Genomic DNA, 6,248 nt, shown 5'->3' with positions numbered 1-6,248 from the left:
GCACTGGGCAAATCTGATGCAAAAACAAACAAAAAAAAAAACTTAAAACACTCTTTAAGTGTTGAAAAGCAAAGATGTTGCCTTGAAGACTATGGTGTGTGTGACCCAAGCCATTGTGTTTCAATCTTCTCATATGCATGTGAAAGCTGGACAATTAATAAGGAAGATCAAAGAAGAATTGATACTTCTCAATTATGCTTTTGGCAAACAATATCGAATAAACCATGGACTGCCAAAAGGACAAAGAAATCTGTCTTGGAAGAAGTACAACCAGAATGCGTCTTGGAGGCTAAGATGGCAAGACTAAGTCTCATTTACTTTGGACATGTTATCAGGAGGGATCAGTCCCTGGAAAAGGACATCATGCTTGCTAAAGTAGAGGATTAGCATAAAAGAAGACCCTCAATGAGATGGATGGGCAGAGTGGCTGCAACAATGGGCCCAAGCATAACAGTGGTTGTGAGGATGGTATAGGACCAGGCAGTGTTTTCTTTTGTTGTTCGTAGGGTCACTATGAGTTGGAACTGACTGACTCACGGGCACCTAACAACAACAGCAACAATGACAAAAGATATTGAGCATACTTTCATGTGGTTATTGGACATTTGTATATTTTTCTTGGGAGAAATGTCTATTCAAGTTCTTTACCCATGTTTTATTTGAGTCATCTAGTGTTGTTACAACAGAAATACCACACGTGGATGGCTTTTACAAAGAGTAATTTATTCTCTCACAGTCTAGGAGACTAGAAGTCTGAATTCAGGGCGTCAGCTCCTAGGAAAGTCTTTCTCTCTCTGTTGGCTCTGGGAGAAGGTCCTTGTCATCAGTCTTCCCCAGATCTAGCAGCTTCTCAGTGCAGGGGCCCCTGGTTCAAAGCAAATGCTCCTGGCTCTTCTGCTTGGTGGTAATGAAGTCCTCCAGTCTCTCTGCTCCCTTCTCCCTGTTATATATCAAAACAGATTCACTCAAAATACAATCTAATCTTGTAGGTTGAGTCCTACCTCATTAACATAACTACCTCTAATCCTTCCACATTAACATCATTGAAAAAAAAAAAAAAAACCTTGCCCTTGAGTAGATTTCAACTCATAGCAACCCTATAGGAGAGAGTAGAACTGCCCCATATGGATTCCGAGGATCACCTAGTGGATTAGAACTGCCAACCTTTTTGTTAGCAGTCCCAACTCTTAACCACTACACCACCAGGGTTTCCAATTAACATCGTAGAGGTCAGATTTACAACACATATGAAGATCACAAGGATGATAAAATGGTGGACAATCACACAATACCGGGAACCATGGCCTAACCAAGTTGACACACATTTTGGGGGGACACAATTGAACCCATAACATGTTGTTCATCTCTCTTTTTTTTTTTTTTTGGTGATTTGTAGGAGTTCTTTATATATTTTAGATATGAATCCCCTATCAGATATTTGGTTTGCATTTTTTTTTCTTCAATCCTGTAGGTTATCTCTTCACTTTCTTGATAAAATCCTTCGATGTACAAAAAAACAAAAAAAATCACTTGATGAAGTCCAGTTTCTTTTTTGTTGTTGATGCTCATGCTTTTGGCTTCGTATCAAAGAATTCATTGTCAAAAAAAGGTTTTGAAGTTTTAACTCTGTTTTCTTCTAAGAGTTTTATTTCTTTTGGGAGAAATGTCTCTTTAAATTCTGTAATCATTTTGAGTTAATTTTCATATATGGTGTGAGGTAGGGGTCCAGCTTCATTCTTTGGCATATGGGATCCTGTTGTCCCAGCACCGTTTATTGAAGAGGCTATTCATTCCCCTTTGAATGGACTTAGCACCCTTGTCAGAAATCAACTGGCTATAGGTGTATGGGTTTATTTCTGAACTCTGAATTCTATTCCACTGGTCTTTGTGCCTATCCTATACCAGCAGACTTACTTTTTAATTTAAGACAGTTCTTCTTAAAATGTACAGACTTCTTACAAAAATAGTGGACCCCAGGAACTCCAGACCCAGGAGCCCTGGACCTGTTCCTAAATTGAAGTTTAGATCTCTGATTGCGTCCGGGAAACTCTACTTGTTGTAATTGGAAAGACATAGATTTATTTTGTCGAGCCTTTGTTTTCAGCTCAGTTTCTGTTCTAAGGTTTTGGCTAATTGTAGGCTACGGTGGTTAATAGGGAAGTTTTCGCATTCTCTAAACTTAACTGATGTCATTTAACTAAGTCAGCTAACTAAAACCATTTTTGTAAAGGACTACACCCTGAGTTAGCTGTAATCCTTCTGCAAAAATGGTGTTAAAAGTTACCCTGTTTTCCTCTTCTTCTAGGTTCAACCCTGAATTCTCCATAAAAAGTCTGGTCAAGCGATGTCTGTAGTGATAAACATTCTCACCCTGTTCCTGCTTGCAAGCTTGAACTTTAGCCCAAACAATCTTATAGGAAAAAATCTTTGTAAAACATTTGGTTAATTTTGTTGTAAGAGGTATAGTCTGAGTTACCAAATCAGTACCTGAGACGTTTGGTTGGATGGACAATGATTTCTCAGGTTCTTTCCGGTTAGCTTCTTCCTACCACCTTTGAGCACCCCCAGGTCCTAGCAACATGTGTAACAAGTTATGTAGATCACCTGGACCAGACTCATAAGTTTCTGCCAGAATTTTAAATTCTTCCTTAAATTTCTGAGGATCTTCACACAGGCTGGGGAACTCTAAGAATGGTGTGAAGTTTGGCCTTAGACCAGGAGGCACCAGTAACCTCAGGCTGTCCACCTCCAGTTTTGGGGTATTTCACCTTAAAAGGCATCTCAGCTATGGGGCTGGTTTCAACTGGAGGTTTGGTCCTTTCCTCTTGAACCCCTTCCTCTTTTCCATGATAAGGAAGTTCTGCTGAGGCAGTGTCTTTGCGATTCCTTAATCAGTTCTGCTTGTCTAGATACAACATCTCATAATGAAGGAAATTTGCTGTCATTTTGCCATTTGAAAGCTTCCAAAAAACAATTAAAATAGGCCTTCCGTTGGGTCCGGTTAATCTGGGAGATTTTATTGGTTTTATTCTCTTGGAAAACTTGGTGGCCTAGTGGTTCAGTGCTCCTGCTGCTAACCGAAAGGTCAGCAGTTCGAATCCGCCAGGTGTTCTTTGGAAGCTATGGGGAAGTTCTACTCTATCCTATGCGGTCGCTATGAGTCTGACTCGAGGACACTAGGTTTGGGTCTTTTTTTTTTTTTTTTTTAATTTGCTGCACAGAAAAGTTAACTTAGTGAGTTCAGAACTGCCATAACATAGGCATTGATCAGTACTATTTTCCTTGATAAGTGCAGGATGTCTTTGAGGGTACTGAACTGAACTGGCGCCATAATTCCTGACCGTATATCAAACAGGAGTCCCAGAAGGGAATGCTTTATGGTCTTTAGAAGCGCTGTTCCCTATCTTAGGAAGCACTACCAAGTGGCAACCAAGTGATCTAAGCCAAAATGGAGCCTTAGAAAAACAAAAGGAAAAAAGGTTCCTGCGAAGAATGATAATTTTCGTCCACTAGATGGCAGACTCGTCAAGCTCCAAAGGGTTCAAACTGTGACTGGAATCCGGAAACAAAAGACAGAAAGTTCAAAGGACACACTGAAAATGTAACACTTTCAGGGTTTGCCAAAAGCGCATCAGGGGCTTTGCCCTGCGCTCTTCCAGATCCGAGACCCCAAAACGCCACAGCAAACAGCTGTTCAAAGGATAATTAGCCAAGAGAAAAGAAAGAAAGATGATCAGGACCACACTTCACAAGATGAAGCCACTAGGTGGCAGTCTGGGAACGCAGTTGGAAACCCAACGTTGTAACAGGCTCCCGAGGACAGTAAAGGTGGAACGCGAAGTTCCAACAAGCTTACAGGCCGATTCCACCGCGAAGGAGAAAAAGAAAAACCGGGAGCAGAGAAACGACTTCGGTTAATCTCCACAAAAGCTGCACCGAAATAGTTGGGGGCTAGATTCTCAACAGAGCCACGGGGAAATGCACAGTTTGCTTTTCGGGAGCACTTACCCCCAGACAGCCAGAAGGGTCCGAAAAAGCTGCAGGGAGGGGCACACAAAGGGGCCCTGGGTGCCAGAGTCCCGTGTTTCAGGTCTTCGGGTCTCCGGGGGAAGGGTAACTTCAAAAACCCTGCCGATTAACTACGCCAAAATGTTGGAGAGAAATGACTTTCCAGCTCCCTTAAGGTAAAATCGAAAGAGATTTATTGCAGCGGAGACGTGGCAGTGGGAGATCGCAAAGTCTCAGGCTGACGTTCCGGAATCTCAGGGGAAGAAGGCAAATCAGGAGTAATCAGAGTGCTGAAGGGGGAAAATAAAATTACAGTTTTTCTTGTTGGTTCACAGTGACGAAGGTCAATCAAAGGCGCGACAAGTAAAGCACAATCGTTGTCATTATTGCTTACGTGAGTCGATTGACTGGCTACAAGACACAATTGAAAGACAGGAGGTCAAGGGGGTTTCACGTTGATTACAAAGCAGCCACAGGACGGATATTCTCAAGACTGGTTGGTTAACAATCACGTTGCTCAGAATGTTAGCTCTCCAGATGAGAATGGAAACAAGGAGTTTCCATGATCTCTCACTTTGCTGGGCATGTCAGAAACCTGAGGAGGCTGATACCAAAAGTTTGCCTTAAGTCTTCACATTCTTTAGCCTGATCCGCAAAGCAACTCATTTCCTTCATGGTGATGGGTTGGTTCCTAGGGAAGGAAGGTAGAACCTGGGGGAAAGCTTACCTGGAGCTGCTAGACAGCCAACGCCAAACCTAAGGTGAAAGACTACATTGAGCGCTTAGAGTTACTTTAGTCTCTTTACAGACAGATCAGATGCCTGTTTTTATTTTCTATGCCTAAACAGTCTTTTTTTTTTTTTTCTCATCAGTCCTTTGTGCCGATTTCCTTTCTCCAACAGTTTCCTCAAGGTGCATGCCTTGCAAGTAGATGTTTAAGTTCTTACTTACTTGTCTGGAAATGCCTTGATTGCCCTCACATTTTGCCTGGGTTAGAATTCTACTTTAAATCAGAACTTGAAAGCATTACATTATAATCTTCTCCTAGCTAATTTGCTGCTGCAAAGGCTCTGGTCATGTTTTCTGTTTGTTTGTATTGTTGAAGAACAAAATCCCACACTCTATTAGGAGTGAAAGAAAATGAGTTTCATTGAGGAATAGCAAGGCCATCACCAAATAGCAGCTCCCACCTGAAGGGATTACTCCATGTTTGGCTGCTAAACCACCCTCCCCAGGAAAACTATTAGCCCCTCAGACCCCCATCTGCTGAGATTAACCCAGTTGTGTCTGAAGAGCCTTTGTCTCAGTCGTCCACTAGGGTGATGTCTGAGTCACTGCCTGGGGCATCATCCCTTAAGGCAGATGTCTTACAAGACATTGCTGAATGTTCTCCAGACACATTCCCAACACCCATTGTTGCTTCTAGGCCTATAACTAGACTGAAGTCCCTGCTATCCTCAAAGGTAAAGCACAAAATGTGATCCAGGGGGAGGTACACTACACTCCAAAAGAAAAAGAACTGCTTGACTTTTCTAATACATACAAACAAAAGCCTGGGGACTACGTGTGGGAATTGCTATTATGGGTGTGGGATAATGGCGCAAGGAACATAAAGTTGCATCAGCCTGAGTTCATTGATATGGGTCCACTAAGCACAGATCCTTCATCCAGTGTTTCAGCTAGAGAGCTTAGGAAAGGATTTAATAGTTTATGTGACTGATTCAGTGAAGCACAGATTAAGCGGTGGCCCACACTAAACCCAGCTGAAGTGCCAGACCCGCCTTGATTTCACAGTAGAAGAAGGTATCCAAAGGCTTAGGGAAACTGGCATGTTAGAGTGGATTTCTCGGCTTAGACCCACAGACCCACACATGGAATGCCCAAAGGACACACCTTTTACCGCAATGGTGAGGAATAAATTTGTGAAGGGAGCCCCAGCATCCTTGAAGACTGCTGTGATTGTTCTTTTATGGAAGTCAGATCTCACAATGGGAGATGCCCTAACTGAATTAAGACACCAAACTACAATGGGGCTGATTGGACCCCATGGTGTTAGGGGCCATGTGGGTGACTCAATGGACAAGAACAAGGTAGGTGTGGTTCACATAATGGACAGTGGAGTCAAAGCAGTAATGAGAGTAGCCTGACTCCTATGGACTCATGGCATTGGCTACTTAGTCATGGTGTCCCTAGGAGTGAAATAGATGGGAAGTCTATCAAGTAGTTTCTTGATCGGTACA

General features: G+C 42.5%; 1 long non-coding RNA gene across 1 annotated transcript; it reads right to left on the bottom strand.

The window, feature by feature from the left end:
• Positions 1–702: 702 nt before the first annotated feature.
• On the bottom strand, positions 703–6,248 carry LOC135229622 (uncharacterized). Its single transcript, XR_010320297.1, has 2 exons — positions 4,009–6,248; positions 703–940 (listed from the first exon to the last, which is right to left on the bottom strand). It is a non-coding gene; the product is annotated as an uncharacterized LOC135229622 (long non-coding RNA).

The sequence above is a fragment of the Loxodonta africana genome, unplaced genomic scaffold (assembly GCF_030014295.1).
Source record: "Loxodonta africana isolate mLoxAfr1 unplaced genomic scaffold, mLoxAfr1.hap2 scaffold_43, whole genome shotgun sequence".
Taxonomy (NCBI): domain Eukaryota; kingdom Metazoa; phylum Chordata; class Mammalia; order Proboscidea; family Elephantidae; genus Loxodonta; species Loxodonta africana.
This window is presented reverse-complemented; position numbering and strand designations above follow the sequence as displayed.